We start from the raw sequence: 17,629 nt of genomic DNA, 5'->3' as shown, positions 1-17,629 counted from the left end.
AAGGAAACCCCCAACCCTGCCTCTGAGATACTTATTAACAATACAGAGTCCCAGGTTTGCCAGGTCAAAACCAGGAGGGTGGGAGTATTGCCTTTCAACAAGCTTCCCTGGGAGTCAGATCAGACCACCGTTTGAGACCCGCTGGTGTCAGGAGTGGGTGGTAGACGAGGACCCAGGGAAGAAATGGAGAAGTCAGGATGAAAGGAGTGAACAGGAAACGGAGGTAGGTTTAAACCCAGGAGGACACTCATGTGGCTCATTCTGCCATCCGGATGCGGTGAAATTATTACCAACTTCAAAATAGCAACAGCTCTTGAGTATTCAGTAGCAAAATCACTGATTCAGGGAGTAATTAACATAGACATTCAATCAATTATTCATCGCATTACAAATGTGTAGCAGTAATCAAATTGGCCTTTTAATATGTATTTTTTTCTTTTTATTAACCCTGTCCAAAAGTGGAGTAAAGATCCCATGCAGAAATATATTTGGCTTAATTAAAAAAAGAAGGAGGAGAGGGGAAAAAAACCAATGTTTTATATCCTTACCGTGTGTCAAAGGAGCCTGAGGGCACGAATTGCTTTGTGTGTGGTTGTTGTCTTGTGCGTGTGGTTTGAGATGCACCAGGAAGCCCCAAATCCTGTCTGCAGGCGTCTGAGAGTCTACACAGTTAGTGGTTAGATGAAGCTTTACTGTGTCCCTATCTATGGCAGAATAGAAAGAGCACTGGCCTTGGAGTCAAGAGATCCACCTTCCCATTTCAGATCTGCCACCAAGTTCCTGAGTGACCGTGGGGTTGCCTCTCTGAGCCTCAGCTTCTCTCAATGAGGGGGCTGAGTTAGACACTGCTGAACAGTCTTCCAGCTCCAACCTTATGTTCTTTATCACATGACCACTGCAGATGCCCTTTCAGCCTGTTAGTATGTATGAGTTTATGCCCCTGTTAGTATGTATGAGTTTATGCCCCTTCCTTTAAGAAATGAGCAGAGGCCAGTCACTGCAGAGTCATTTACCTGGGAGCTTCATTGATCACCCTTGTAGTGTGGTTGGAGTGTGTAGTTTCACCACACACCTCCTCCTACCTTCTATTAATAATTGCTAATTATTATTAGCAATAATTGGTAATAATTTATCAAGCACTCCCTATGTGCCAGGCACCAAGTGTGTGTTTTTGTTTTTTTACTGTCGTAAGATATACATAACATCAAATTTACCATTTTAACCATGTTTAAGTGTACAGTTCAGTGGCATTAAGTATACAGTCATCTCTAGGTATCCACGCGAGACTAGCTCCAGGACCTGACATGAGTCAACTAAAAAATATATACACAACCTAAAAATGGAGAGTTATGTTTTATTTGGCGGACATACTGAGGCCTTCAAGCCCGGGAGGCAGCAACTCAACCCTGAGAAAACTGCTCCGAGGTGAGGGGGGAGCTCTCACAAAGGGCAGGTAGTAGGAACAAAAGATTACTGTTATTAAAAGAAAACTAGATATCTCAAGTTAAGGAATTTAGCGCTTTTCTATGTATGGGAAGATGCAAGAGTCTGGACTCTCTGAAGTCATTCCTTTGATATGCACCTCAGCTCTCTGGGGCCAGTCTCCTGTGTTTTCACATCCTGAGTTTCCTCAGGGCTCACCGTAGGGGCTGCAGCCTGATGGCTGCTAGATGACAGGTATTCTTTGTTTCCTTCCTGACTTCCCTCAGAGCTCACCAGCTCACCTTCAGTGGTGGCTGCAATAGCTCATGACTGTGACATCCTTTGTTTACTGATGTGGCAGACAATATTTTATTTCTCACATGGATACTAAAATGTACCTAGTCAGCTCTCCTTATCTGGGGTTCCACATCCATGGATTCAACCAACCACTGATCATAGACATAATACCATATTTATTGAAAGAAATCCATGTATAAGTGGACCCATGCAGTTCAAACCCATGTTGTTCAAGGGTCAACTGTATTCACATTGTTGTACAACCATCACCACCATCCATCTCCAATAATCTTCATCTTCCCAAACTGAAACTCTTGTCTAAGAGTTTTAGGTGGATTATTTTTATTGGATCCTCACTACAACTCTGAGAGACAGGGTCTATTATTATCCCTGTATATCAGTGAGGCATGGCCAGAGTAATGCTGTGTAACAAACAAACACAATACCTCAGCCAGATGCGATAATAAGCACTTCTTTAGCTCACGCTCTGCATGGGGGCCAGGGTTTGGCTGACCCAGGCTGGCTCCGTTTGTCTCTGAGGCTCTGCCTGGAGCCAGCAAACTCATTGAGAGTAATATTTTTCTCATGGTGGCAGCAGCGGTCCACGGGGGCAGATTGAAACCTGCAACAGCTTTTAAGGTCTAGATTCCAAGTGGCACCCCTCAGTCCATTGGCCAAAGCAAGTCACATGGCCAGATGCAAAGCCTTGGGCAAGGAAATTGACTTCACTCCTTGAATGGGAATAACTGCAAAGTCAGTTAACAAGAGGCATGAATCCAGGGCAGCCTCAAGAATGAGGGCCTGTGATATGACCTTCCATAGCTCCATTTCAGAGATGACTAATTCCTACCTCACAGGGCATTTAAGGAGTCATCCAGGAGGCCATGGGAAGTCACGCAGGACACTGCTGGATGCAGAGGAGGAGCCCAGCAGTGCTCACTTCCATTAGGAAAGGGTTCATCCAGGGCGCACTTAAATAAGGGCACTCCCACCACAATGGTTTTAGCTTTCTTCAACAGTTTACAACTCCATCCAAAGCTTTTAGCTTGGTATTCAGTGCGGGGAGGTGAGCCTGAATGGCCCAGCCAAGCTTATCTGGCTCTCCCCGCCCTTCCAAGCCCCCAGCTTTTTCCAGACTGTTTGCTGCACACCCATGTCTGTGCCTCTGTTCATGTGGACTGGCTTCGTGGAAACCACGCAGGCTTCTGCATCCAGGGCAGGGCCCCCTCCTCCAGGCTGTCTGTCACTAGGGGCTCCAGGCAGAGAGCTGGCTCCCCTGGCCTTGAGCAGAGGCTCCCCTGGCCTTGAGCGGCACAGCTGGCTCTCCCAGCCCATGAGTCACCTGCCCCACCCCCGGCATCCCTGCTGAAGGTTCTGTCCCTGGCACCACTGGGCAATCCTCTCACCCCCAGACAAGGCCCTTCCCCAGCTTCTGCCCACCTCGGGGAGCTGGAGAGCCCCGGGGGGGAGGCACTGACCCCGTGGGCACCAAGTCGGTGTTGGCAGTAGCCTCCTCCTCTTCACTTGGGTAGCCAGAGAACAGAGCTTCCAGATGTCTCCCCTTCTCAACCCCTGGAGTTTCAGACTGAACTGTTGGAAGAACTGAAACATGGAGAAATTTCTCTCTATTCATTTGGGACCCAAGATAGACAAAAAGGATGAAGTAGGCCAGCTCGCTGACCCAGAATGTTATATTTAAACTCGGCTTTGCGTATGTGCTTCAGTAATGACAGCGAGAATTTATCTCCATTAAGGACCAGGGAGCAGGGTGGACTCAGGTGGACAAAGTGGGCCTTTCTGGGTGTAGCCGAGGGCGGGGTCTTTCAGGCCTGGGTCAAGGTGGCGGGATATGTTGGGGGGCTGAGAAGTTGTGGGAAAAGCGGGCTGTCCTTGGAGGAGCAGGAAGCCCTCGGCTCCCGGCCAGTGGAGCATCAGGCTGGGCTCCAGCGATGCCGACCTGTGCCAGTTCATTGCTCAACACGCCGGGGGCTTTACATGCAACTCTCTCCACCAAGAAGCAGCCTCTGTGTTCACATAATTTTGGCCAGAGAGAGTGAGGAATCTACCTTCTTATCCTTGCCTGAATTATGGGGGAAAATCAGTTGGGATAGTTGACAACTATTTCGTTGGTTCAGGTGCAACAGCTAGGATCCATTACAGCTCCAGCCCAGCCTGCTGGGAAGACATTGACTTCTTAAAATCACAAATAATGGACCAAGCTGACCTCACGGCTAGGCAGAGTGGGTGGTCACCTTAGTGATGTGACTTGAGGGGTGCCAGGAAGCTTCGCCTGCTACAAATCCCACCCACTCACCAAACTGCTGCTGCCTGCAGTTCCACCGTCAGCACTTTAATCATCAAATCGTAAAATGTCAGGCTGTAATTAGCCTAGGAACCTGTCTAGTTCGCTGTCCTGGCTCAAAGTGTTCCTAGAGGGTACCTGAACAGGCCCCTTATTTCAGAGTGAATTCATGGCAGAGCAGGGATCAGGTCCAGGGGTGAGATTCTCCATCCAGTGCGAAATCCCCAGCACCAGACTTTGCTACGCACCTCTATCTCCCAGGGATTTTGTTAAAAATGTACATTCTGGGTCAGTAGGTCTGGGGTGTGGCCTGAAATTCTCCATTTCTGACAAGCTCCCTCATTCGGTCCTCATGACAGTCATGGGAGGGGTGTTGTTATTCCCATTTTGTAGATGAGAAAATTGAGGGTCAGAGAGTTGGGTACTATGGCATGCAGAATAATAGCCCCCCAGAGATGTCAGCGCTCTAATCCTTGGAACCGATGGATGTGTTACCTTCCATGGCCAAAGAGACTTTTCAGCTGTGATTAAGGTTAGGACTTTGAGGTGGAAGAGTAACCTGGATTACCCAGGTGGGCCCAGTCTAATCGCAAGAGTTCTTAAAAGTAGAGAACCTTTCCCAGCTGTGGTTAGAGAGATCCGTGATGATGGAAAGGGGGTCAGAGAGATATGACGTTTGCTGGCTTTGAAGATGGAGGAAGGGGGCATAGGCCAAGGAATGCAGACTGCCTCTAGAAGTTGGAAAAGGCAAGAAAATAGATTTTCCCTTAGAGCCTCCAGAAAAGAATGCAGCCCAGCCATCAACTTAATTTTAGCCCGGTGAGCCCTGTGTGGGAATTCTGACCTATAGAATTGTGAGATAATGCATCCGTGTTGTTTGAAGTCTCTACATTTGTGGTAATTTGTTATGACAGCAACAGTTTTTAAAAATGCTGAATTTGGTGCCCAGAGTGGGCTGTTGCTTTAACAAATACCTAAAAATGTGGAGTGGCTTTGGAACCGGGCAGTGGGCAGAGGCTGGAAGAATTTTGAGACACATGATAGAAAAAAACGTAGTTTGCCTAGACTATACTGTTAGTAGAAACATGGTTATTGACGACTTCATTAATGATGACTCAGAGGTAATGAGGATCATGTTATCGGAAACTGGAAGAAAGGGGATCCTTGTCATATGGGGACAGAAATCTTAGAAGGACTGTGTCCTGCATTTTCGTGGAAAACAGAACTTGTAAATGATGAACTTAAATGTTTAGCTGAGATTTCCAAGCAAAGTGTGGAAGGTATGGCCTGCAGGGCTCTTCCTGTTGCTTATAGAAAAATGTGAGCAGAAAGAGATGAATTTGAGAGAAGAACTGTTATACAAAAAGGAAGCAGGACTTGATGATTGGGGAGTTCTCTGCCTATCTCACTGGGAAAAGATGCTAAAATTAAGAGGTTCGCTGTCAAGAAATCATGCTCTAGAGAAAGGCTCTGTGTGCAGCTGTACAACTTGCTGCTAGTACCTTAGAAAACCCAAAAGTTCAAAGTATTCAGTCACACAGAAGGCTCTTTGAAGAGATTAAAGGCGTGAGTCACAGATCCCTTCAATCAAACCCAAGAGTATCTCAGAAGCTTAAGGATGTGCGTTTCCTAAGCCATCTCAGCAAATTCCAAAAATAAAGAAGGGATTTACAAGGAGAGATGCGTGGAGCCTCTTGTGTAATGGAGTGAATCCCCATGACATACACAGGAGACCCACAGGGTTCTTGAGAATGTTACACCAGCAGAAACACTGCCAGATTGGCCTGAAAGAAAATGCGAAATGAAAGTAGGCTGTCAGATGCCTCAAATTCTACTGACAAGGCACAGGCTGTTAAAAGTCTCATCTGCAAACACATGCGGCCTTATGGGCATGTGGGATAGACATGAATCTTAGTGGGCCACAGGCAACCTGTCATAGACAGAATGATGGCCCCCAAATTCATATCCTAATCCCCAGAACCTGTGACTTTGTTACCTTACATGGCAAAAGGAAGTGATTAAGGTTAAGGAAATAGATTCTCCCCTAGAGCCTCCAGAGTGAACACAGCCCTGCCAACGCCTTAATTTGAGCCCACTGAGATCCGTGTTGGAATTATGACATACAGAACTGTAAAATGATAAATGTGCATCGTGTGAAGCCACTAAAGTTATGATAATTTGTTGTGGCAGTGATAGAAAACTAATACAAGCAACTGGCCCCAAGTGGCACAGCTCGCATAGACGGTACCACAACTTGGGTCCTTTAGATCCCTGTGTTTCTCTTCTTCCCCAGTAAGGAACTTCTTCCTAGTGGAAGTTAGCATTGACCTCTTTCTAGGGGGCCTCTTATTATAATTGTAAATGATCCTGGGTAAGTAACCCACAGAGTGCTGGCTCTGACTGGATTTTAGACTACAAACAACAGAGATTGAACCTGGATAATTTGGGCAGAAAAGGAATCTGTTTAAAGTACCTTGGGTCTTGAAGGAACTCACGGCAAGGGCTGGGAACCAGGCTCAGGGCTGCTTCACCAGGATGAAGGCGCCACACTTCACAGTGAAACCAGCCTGGGAAAGACCCCACTCCCAAGGTTACTGCCTCTGCACTCCCTAGCTCCCCATGCCAGGTCTGGGGTATCTGGCCAGTGGAGCCTGGGTCACGGGCCTGACCCTGTGCAGCAAAGGAGGTGGAAAGCCAGCCACAGGCATTTTCAGCTTCTTGAGTGGGAAGGTGGGCTCTGAGTCAAAAGTTGGGCAGCTCCCAAATAGAGGAAAGGGTTCAGGCACCAGGCAGCCAAAGTAAAGCCAAAGCATCCCAGGGACAATGTGTTGGGTTAGGCTGGATTTTAAACATAATTCCTGTGTTCCAAATAAGCCATACAATGGCCCCCCATAGGCGCTAGTGCAGCTTCCCAATTTTATTGGGAAGGGCCTGAGCCCCTTCTCGCTCAGACACTCCAGGAGGCTCTGAATGGCTCAGCTTAATATTTTTCCTTGAGCTCACTCACTTTCATCATTTTCTTTCTTTTTTAAATTTCATTTATTGAAGGATAGTTAATTTACAATGTGTTAATTTCTACTGTACAGCAAAGTGAGTCCGTTATACATACATATACATGCTCTTTTTCATATTCTCTTCCATTATGGTTTATCACAGGATACTGAATATAGTTCCCTGTGCTATACAGTAGGACCTTGTTGTTTTTCCATTCTCTATGTAATAGTTTGCACCTGCGAATCCCAAACTCCCACTCCACCCCTCCCCGATGCCCCTCCCCATTGGCAACCACAAGTCTGTTCTCTATGTCCATGAGTCTGTTTCTGTTAAACATCGTCCTTAGCTTTGTCATGAGGAATAATGTTCAGGAGGTCAGGGTTTACGTTCTAGTTAAACTTTTTTTTCCACTTCATGCCACTAATTCGTAACTACCAAAATAAAAACTGATTGTCAGGGTAGTATTTAAAAGCATCTGTAACACAGGAAAGGAGTCAAGTCCTATTTCTACCACTTCCCCCTTGGGCGAGTCACTTCACGTCTCTAAGCGTCTGTGCCCTCGCCTACAAAATAGGCTGCATTCTTCCCAGTAGGATGTGAGTGAGGAGTGGAGACAATTAAACTATATCACCTGTATAACAGGATAGTGCCTTGCACATAGGACATGCTCAGTAAAGAGCAGCATTGTCTTCACAGTTGTCACCTCTGTCACAATATTACTCTTGGATGGAGTGTGGGCTGTGGAGCCACATGAGGATTTGATGTCTGGCTCTGACGTCCCCAGAATATGAGCTCAGAAACTCATGTCGCCTCTCTGAGCCCGGGTTACCTCATCTGGAAAAAGAGGGCAGCAGCGCCACGTCCCTGAGTTCACCGGAGGCTCAGTCAAAATGGGACGGCTCTGCAAATAGCGGCATTGTGGTTATATTCGGCCTGATCGTTGTTTCCTGTTGACGGCAAATCTCTATCCTTTCTTTTTTTTCCCCCGGACACTGGTCAGTTGGTAGGTTTTTAGTCTGCCTGTTTGTTGTTCAAACAAAACTGAGGCAGGGAAAATGGAAAACCAAGGCTACACGCCTGCAATCTAAACAGCAGGAACCATGCAAGCGGAAGGCGATGGCTTTGGGGTCGAAACACATTCCAAGCATCATCGGAGCCGCTCTTAGGGGATGTTGCCTGAGCTTATCCAGGAAGTCATGTGTGGTGCTCAAACCAAAGGAGAGGCAATGACTCCCAGGCCTCTCTCCCGAAAGGACGTTTCTGAAGCAGTGGGGGACAAAAATAGCCGGTAGTAAACTGATGGTTCAACGGTCAGAGTTGAGGTGTAGGAAGCAAACTTCCCCTGAGTTCCAGCCTCCTGAAAACCTGTATCTCTTTAGATCTTGGAATATTTAAGTTTTCTCTGGGAGGTTTTTCTTTCTTTGAACATCAGGTGGGTGGATTTTCACACCACAGGCCACCCAACCCCTGATCCTGCCAGGGGCCTAAAAGCCCAGGCCTGCTTTGAACAGCTCTTCCCTGACCTCCGTGCCTTTGGAGTGTGGACGGCAGAGAGGTGGGAACAGGCTGGCTTAGCTCCAGTGTCGTGGTCCAGGAAAGCCCCTGCTGCCCTCCTGGGTCTCCCACTTGAGGGCTGAGCAGAGGCAAAGGGATGCCTTTCATTCAGCGGCAGCTCTACACCTGATGCTGGCAGGGTCGGCAGCGTCAGGGGCATGGCCTGGGCCTTGGGCCCCCCTAGAAAGAACCAGGCCCACATTCCTTGGTTCTCCTTACTCCCTTGAGGGACAGAGCCTGGCACCAACACCTTCAACTCGCCTGAGGGACAGGGCTTATTTGGGGAGTTGGCCAAACAGGAGATGCTGTCTTAGCCCTTCTCAGAAAGTCCATGCTGCCTCCTTCACACAATTCCCTCCCTCTCCATTGACCCTCTGGGTCCCAAGGACCACTCGGTGATGCTCTACATGAACCCAATAGCCATTCAGTCATTCCCTGAGCACCCGCTAGGTACTGTGGATAAAACACAGTCCTGGCCTACAGGGCGTGCCAAAACCTTTCCTTGTTTCCATCACCACATCCCATTCCCCAAGCCTAGGACATATTCCTCATGTTCATAATAGTCATAAATAGAAATAACAACAGTACTGGAGCTAACATTTCTTGAGAATTTGCTCGGGCTGAAGCACCTCTGCAAAGCACTTTGCCTGAATTTTCTCTTGGAAATCTCACAGCTATTTGTGAAGCAGCCCCTGTTATCATGTCCATTTTATAGAAGAGGAAACTGAGACTCAGAGAAGTCAAGCATCTTGCCCAAGGCCACACAGCTGATAGATGGGGTCATCAGATGGCCAAAAGCCAGGCTGGCGAGCCCTCTTTTGCCTCTGTGCCTCTCCTGTCAGTGTGAACAAAGTCAGGATTGGCAAATGCAGGTTTGATTTGGCCTCTGCCTAACACAGGAGACATTATTAGTCTGACTTAGTGATTCCAGAAACTGAGGCTCAGAGAGGCCAATAGAATTCCCTCAGGTCACCCAGCTGAGACTTTGGTTTCTGGACTTCCAGCTGCAAAACTCCTTTTGCTGTGACATATGGCCCCATCATTCCAAAAGGGCATTTTGTCCTTCTGCGGGCTTTGATGAGCTGTGGCTAAGATGAAGGCTTGTAGGTTGCAGATATGCCTTGGATCCCTGCCCCTGGCAAACTCTGGCTGGGAGGAGGCACTGGCTCCAGAAGACTCAGCCCTGAAAGGAATGGGCCCGGTCTGGCTGTCAGTGGCGAGAATGGAGAGCATTCGGGGTTGTCACAATGGCTGGGGGCTGCCGGCATTTCTGGGCAAGGATCGGGGGTGCAACAGGCCCTGCAATGCATTTGGACCTATCCTCAGTCTGACAATGGTCAATGTCTTGTTGAACGTTGATGCTGGTGAAGATCCTGTTGGTTCGTATCTAAGCCCAGAACCTAACTCTGTGTTACAAATTGACTCTTGATATATCCTAGAATTTCCAGCAAACTACCAAGTAAATCGAGGGAAATCTATACTTCATTTTATTCAGAACTTCACCAAGAACTGTCCCCAATTTAAAACGGGACCAGCAATGTCACCCGTGGTTTTTGAGATGCTGATACAATAGCTGTGCCTGTGTTAGTAACTGTCACATTTTCAGTGATTCAATGTGATATGTAAGAACTTATTTATTTAGCCCTCACTTCAAAATGCCCAACATGAAGAAAAGAGTTGACAACACTCAGTTGAATGGTGTTTTCTCTTCCAAACTGTTCATCCCCAGTAGGATCCATTGTCTGATGGCTTCATCGTGTCTTCTGGAGCCGTCACAGCCAGGCATTGTGATGTGGACGTGCGCTCTGTGTTGTTAGAGATGACTTTCCTTTCACTTCTCCTTTGTATTACAGTTGGGGCATTACAGGCCCTTTAAATTATGTGTATTGCTAGGTAGTATTGCTGTGAATTTACTTTCTACATAGTAAAAGGGGTATTGGATCAGATGGGGCCAAGAACCACTGGCATAGTGGACAGAAACAGAGTTGTGGATGCTGCCCTGCCCCTAGTTAGCTGGGACCTCAGATACAAGCGTGAGCATTAGCTCTTACCCCAGGCCTCTGACATCATCTCTTTAACTTGGTTCTCCCACTGGACTAGCAGGTGAACAGGAGGTGTTGACAGATAATGGATGATGGGCATTTGGATGGACCGACAGGTGGGTGAATGGATGGATGGACGTTTAGGTGGGTACACAGATGGAGAGGCAAGTGGATGGATGGACATGATAGGTGGGCAGACAGATGAGTGGGTGGCTGGGTGGATGGAGAAGAGAGGTGGGTGGATGGAGAAGGTGGGCAGGTGGACGGATGCGTGGGTGAGTGCACAGTCAGGTGGTAAACAGATGGTCCGATGGGTGGACAGATGCAGTGGCTAGGCAGACACAGATGGATGGGTGGATGGACAAATGGGAAAGCGGGTGGGCAGACAGACAGGTGAGTGGTTGGTTAGGGGGAAGGATGAGTGGATGGAATGAGGAAGGTGTAAGATGAGGCACAGAGACTTTTACTCACTTTCCTGAAGTCACACAGCTGGCCTGTAGAATTGGAACCCAGGCAGTCTGACTCCAGATCCCATTCTCTTAATCACTGCATTACATTTGATGAAGTAACTTGCCCAAGTCCCCATTTAGGAATGGATTAAGCCAAGATTTGAAGCCAGGTCTGTCTGACTCATTACTGCCCCAATGGGCTGAAGACTGGAGAAGAACACTGGGGATCAGTTGTGAATGCCATGGGAGCCTGGACCTCATCTTCAGGCAACAAGGGAGCTGGCAAAGGGTTTTGTGTAAGTCTGGCCATCACACCATCCGTTCTGGGTTTAGAAAGACAATTCACCCAGCAACGTAGTGGCCAGGTTTTAAGGGAGCCCACCTGTGAGGAGGCTGTTGTAGTAACAGTCAATGAGGAATTGAGCCAGAGATAGAGCTGAGGGGGCAGAGAAGCAAGAATGGATTCAGGAGGCTTCCAGAAGCCCAAGTTGTCAGGACCTGGTGGCTAAGCCCAAGTGAGAGAGGAGGAGCAGCGAAAATCACAGAGGTCTGTGTGACCTTGAATGCAGTCACTTACCTTTCCTGAACCTTATCTCCTGCATCAAATGTATGTATTAGTTAGGGCAATAAAGGCAATGCTGTTATAACAAAGAGGCCCCCGAGGACTGCTGCTGAGGCAAGCGAGAAGCATTTTTCTAGGGTAACAGGTGGCTGCTGTAGCCTGACACGGGGCTCTGCTCCACAAGGTCACTCACTGACCAGGGTTCCCTCCATCTTCTGGCTCTGCCACCACTTAGGATGTTACTCTTACCTGCACGGTTGAAACTGGGTCCCAGGCATGTCGCATTCCAGCCCACAGGGAAGGGAACCAGGTGAAGGACACACACCCAAATGTTTCAAGTCAAGGTCCAGAAGTGACACATATTATTTCCACTCATATGCCACTCCAGGATTTGGCCCCATGGCTACACCTAGCTGCAGGGGAGGCTGAGAAGTGTAGTCTATCTGAGCAGCCATGTGCCCAGCCAAATCTCCATTACTCTGGAAGGAGAGGAAAATGACTTTGGGAGGACAAGAGGATATCTGTCACACCTGGGAAATGTTGGGACGCAGGCTTATCATTGGGACAAAATGAGATAATGTTCGTGAAGCACCCGACATATACCTGGCATGAGGTGGAAGCTTAGAAATGGCAGGTGTCATTACCATCATTCTGAATGGATGTGCAAGGGTGCATGAGGGCACTCCCAGAGCTAGGAGGGTCTGACCACAGATCAGCACATGGTGAAAGGGATCATAGATGCCTAGAGGCAGTTTCAAAATGGAAAGGAAGCTTTCATGCCAAAATCTGGGCAGGATAGGGTCAGGAGAGGAAATGTTTTAGGAGAAGAGGGAGGCAAGGTCAGCCTGAAGCCAGGGTTGAGCAGAAGGCAGAAGGATGTTGACAAGGCACATGCCCCCTATTGGGGAGCAGGGGAGGAGGGGCTGCTGGCCTAATAGTCTACCTGTGTGTCAGCTTAGCTCAGGTGTAGACGTGGAGGTATGGGAGGCCAACTGGGACAACAGAAACCACTCCAGGTACTTCAAACAGAGGGAATTTAATGCAGGGAATTGGTTGCATGGTAATAGAAGAACTTAAGCCACATGAACGACAGGGGGGCAACCCAGAGATTAGTAACAGCAGAAAGTTACGGTCATGCTGTGGATCTTATATTTATAAGCCCTCAGTGGTTTGGCCAGTGTGATCCTTTTCCGCATGGATAGATCCACTTGGCCTTAGCTGCCAGAGACAAGATTCCAAGTCTGAGAGGGGAGGCTAGCCCAGAATGGAGATCTGGCTGTATCCTTAACACTTCCTTCTCACCAGGGCTTGGTGGAAGTTTCCGGAGTGACAGCCCTATGGAAACAGTCTGTGTGGGGCTTGCGTGCATGCAGACACAACCATGTGTGGTTTCCCATAACTTCTGCTCATCCCCCTCTATCCACTTCTGCCCTTCTGCCTGCCTCTCTGCCTGCCCCTGCCTCACCATATCTCCCATGCCCAGGAGACAGAAGAGAGCAGCCTCCAAACATCTGAAGGGTCACCTTGGTCAGAAGTGTAGGCTTGTTTACTATGGCTCCCATGGGTGGAACTGGGCTCCACAGGTGGAATTTAAAGCATAAGAAGAGTGGGTTCTAAACTTGGCTCCACTACTTAAGAGCTGTGTGTCCTTGAACAAGTTTCGGAACCTCTCTGAGCTTCAGTTTCCTCTTCTGCAGAATGAGGACGCTAATACTGCCCTTGGACAATTGTTTGCAGGGATCAAATGAAATAATCATAGCAAGGTGGCTGACACAGTGGCCTGGTTTTTCTTGTTCATTGTTGTTATTAATGATATATGGTTACAGGGAGGCAAATTTCAGTGTAAGCAAAAGATTTCCAACAGTCTGAGCCAACTGATGTGGAGAAGATGCCTTGGTAGATGGTGAGCTCCCTTTTACAAAAGGTATGCAAGTAGAAGCCTGACGATCGCTTGTCAGGATCCAGAAAACCCCTAGGAGACAAGGAGGTGTTGCCCTGGATGCCCTCTGAGGTCCCTGCCAGCCCTGAAAAGCAGTGACTGATGTATTTCCTGCACCATTTCAACAGCAATCTGGGGGATGCCCAAGTTCAAGGAGGCTCTGATACTCAGACTTGACAAGGTCAACCCCAAACCAGCAATGCCTGGCTCTCTCACCTATAAGAGTAGAAGGAGAAAAGCCATACAAGATCTTGACCAAACAGTGAGGGTCAGAGTGGTTCCATGGTGGCTTGATTGGATTGTTAAGTTACCAGGAGGTAGTGTTGAATAGTGGTTAGGACTCCAGGGTCCTGAGGTCAGGCAAAACTGGGACTGAGCAGTTGTCCTTGCAAAGGTGACTTAACCTCTCTGGCATCAGTGTCCCCATCTGTAAAGTGGTGATGATAGTATCTTCCTCATGGGTTGATACGAGAATTGGATGAACTAATACATGCAAAGTTCTTGGCTCTGTGTTGACCCATAGCCAACACTCAATATAAGGTGCTGATATCATTAGTACTCTAACAATTTTGTTTGTTTGTTTGTTTGTTTGTTTTTGCGGTACGCGGGCCTCTCACTGCCGTGGCATCTCCCGTTGCGGAGCACAGGCTCCGGACGCGCAGGCTCAGCGGCCATGGCTCATGGGCCCAGCCGCTCCGCGGCATGTGGGATCTTCCTGGACCGGGGCACGAACCCGTGTCCCCCGCATCGGCAGGCGAACTCCCAACCACTGCGCCACCAGGGAAGCCCTCTAACAATTTTTATAAAAAGAAACAAAAGTTTTGTGTCAGCCTGTTTATATAATGCAACAAGGTGGAAGAGAAATGAACTAGGGATTCAGAAAATAATGGTGGGAAAATAAGATGGAACCATGGGAAAGTTAGTTCACAGCCTATGGCTTATATTTGGTTTTGAGTCTCTCAGAAGCCAAAGCAAAGAGGGAAACCAGATGTGTTTCACATACATACATAATTGTAACCATACCTAAGGCAAAACCAATCATATTCATTATAGAACATATGGGTGGGTATTCCATAATTTATTTACTTAATCCCCATTGGTGGGCATTTAGGTTGTTTCCGATTTTACTCTATCATAAACAATGTTACCATGAACCTCCTAGTACCCACATGTCTGACTGATTCTTAATATTTACCCAACGTTGCTATCAATTCAGTGACCAAGTTGAGGCGCAGACCTGCCTAGTCTTCCGGAAGGGAACAAACAGAGCTTCGATGAGATGGGGGTCCTGAGAAGAAATTAGGGACTGGAGATTGAGAAGGGCCGGTGGGTGGAGGGGACAGGGCAGGAGGTGATTCAGGGAATAAGACATCCAGCCATCGTTTCCCTGCCGAGTTTTCCCTCCTTCCCCAAGGCCCAGTGGGAGAGATCCTGCAGGCCAGGAAGAGAAAATGAGGCAGGATCCCCACCACAGGGAGGGGAGCAGCTCATCACGAGATCAGACCAGATCTGAGACAGAGAATAGCAACCCACTCTCTCAGCAGGAGCAAGCTCATGCCTAACTCTGCAGCCACGCCAAACTACGCACCATTCCCTGTCATGCCACCTTGCCTCTGCTCCTGCCGTCCCTCCAGCATGGAGCACCCTCTCACTGGTTCTGGCCCCTGGTAATCATCTTTGGATGCTGATCAAACGGTCTCCCTTCCGTAACGGCTTCTGTCGCCGCCCCACAGCACTCTAGAGGATCACAGTACCTCCCACGATGTAGTGCCGTGACTGTTTATATATTGGTGATCTCACCCACCCTACCCTCCAGAGTCTGAGTTCCCCAAGAGCAGGGATGTTGTCTTGTTGAGTCCCTCATGAAAGCATGTTCTAGAAATGCGCAAAGGATGCAGCTTTTGTGTAAGGTGCTCTTGGAGATGCAGGATAGTCTAGCAGTTAAGTGCAGCAGTTTTAGAGTCAGAAAGCGTTCGAGTCATGGCTCTGCTTCTTGCTATGGGACCTTGGGCAAGTCAGTTCACCTCTCTGAGCCTCAGCTTCTTCATCTGTAAAATGGGGATGATAATACTAGCAGACATGTTCTGATCCATGTGCCAGACATTGCAGATATTTGCCTCTTGAAATGTCAGGGGACTCCTGGGGAGTCAGCCACTATGATGCCATACAACACTTAGCACATGTGCCATGGAAGCGAGCCGCTGCCACATCCCATTCTGACCAGGCATCCAGAGATCAGCTGACTTCTCTCCATTGCTCATTCAGACTATCAGTTGAGCACCGACTGTGTACCAGGTGCAGTGTTAGGCTCTGAGAGACTAGCTAAACACAGGACAAGTGCTCTCTGCTCCCAGGAGCTGTCAGTCTGGTGGAGGAGACAAGAATCAAACAAATCATCACACAGATAACCGTACAGTGTCCATCCCAGGAACTGCTGTGAGAGACACGCGCAGATGCTCCGTGAGCACGTCGGGAATGGTTTATGATTAGGGCGTCAGGGAAGACCACTCTGCACCCGTGACCTGGATGATCAGAAGAATTTGCCGGGAAGAAAGCAGGCCATGAGGGGTACAAGGAAAGGGAGCAGGATGTGCAAATGCCCCGAGGTGGGAACAGGTCTCATGCGCTGGGAACACTGAAGGAGGGCCAAAGTGACTAGAGTCCACAGAGCAGGAGGCGGCACTGTGAGGAGGGTGTGTAGGGGCCGGCAGGACGTGTGTAGACTTTGGACGTTATCCTAACTGCAGGAGAGCCATTAAAGGGTTAAAGCTTCCTGTAATGGGATCTGGCTTCCAGAAGGCCCTTCTGTTGGAGAGTGGATTGATTATGGGGGTGAGGGTGAAGGCCAGAGACCAGGTCAAAGGTACGACGTTCATTCAGGCCAGTGATGACGGTGGACCGATGGGCTGGTGACCGTGCAAGGGAGAGAGGTGAGAGGGATGCAGAACCTATGGGACTGGGCCGTGGGCCGGCTGTGAGCTATTGATGGGTGGCAGGCAGCTGATTGGCTGTGGGAGCCGTATCCTGAGACTGGAGGAGGAGGAGAGAAGGACAGGGCTCAGCTGGGCCCGTGGGGCATTTGAGGGGCTTCTCAACTGTAAGGCCAGGCACTCAGAAGAGGGGCCGGCCATGGGGAGGTTCCTTTGTTTTCAGAACACGTCAGAGAGAGAGCCTCAGCGAGACAGCACAGGTTGTCAGCCCCTGCCTTGAGCACCTGCCAAGCCGCGTCCCTCCTCAGAGGCCAGGTCCTGGCTGTCCACAGCCATGTCAGAAGCTTGGCACATTCCGACTGAGGGGCTGTCACACCCGAGGCTCCCCACCCTGGTCTGCCTGTGACACCTCGTTATAGAGGGCGTCCACTACACCGTGCTTTTCCCTGGTTTGTTCAGAAGCCCAGCTGCCGCCTTTGAGTTTCACCCATCTCATTATCCCTGGAGTTTCTACTTCTTTTTGTGAAAATTTAATTGCCTGCTAGATTTGAAAGGGCCTGGACCAGCTGTTCAGGTTTGGGAAGTCAGAGTTAAATGCACCCAATGATCAAAGGCTGCAAGAGGCCAGCATCCTTCTTATCAGCAGCGCCTTTAAACCGGCGCAACTTCACTCCTCCCAAAATGGAAACCAAATCGCTCAGCATGGAAACTTGAAAGGAAGAGGGTTAAGCAATTCCCAGCACTTGAACTGCCTGCTGCATCTTTAAATCATTCCGCTTTGGAAGCGGAATACCCAGGATTCCTGAGCTCCCCTTGAGGGAACATGAGCGGGGACGTCATCTGTGGGCCTTGTGCCTCCTTGAAGATTCTTTCCAGTCAAGCCCAGGATGAATCTTGAGAAGCCAGTGAGGTCTGCAGATAACCTCCAAGCTCCCACTTTGCCCCATGCGGCCCCCCACCACATTTCAGAGGGCAGGACTGGAAGTCAAAGGACCTGGATGCAAACCCAGCATCCCTGGCTGGGCGGCCTGGAGCGTGTCTGTCCTCGCCCTAGGTCTGCTCACCTGTAAAATGGGCTGATTACGTCCCTATCTACCTCACAGGTTTTTGAGAGGCCTCCATAAGACAAGTGTGAAAG

This window comes from Monodon monoceros, unplaced genomic scaffold (genome assembly GCF_005190385.1).
Source record: "Monodon monoceros isolate NGI ecotype Baffin Bay Population unplaced genomic scaffold, NGI_Narwhal_1 Super_Scaffold_3, whole genome shotgun sequence".
Classification (NCBI taxonomy): domain Eukaryota; kingdom Metazoa; phylum Chordata; class Mammalia; order Artiodactyla; family Monodontidae; genus Monodon; species Monodon monoceros.
The sequence above is the reverse complement of the archived record's forward strand: the minus strand, read 5'-3'. Positions refer to the sequence as shown.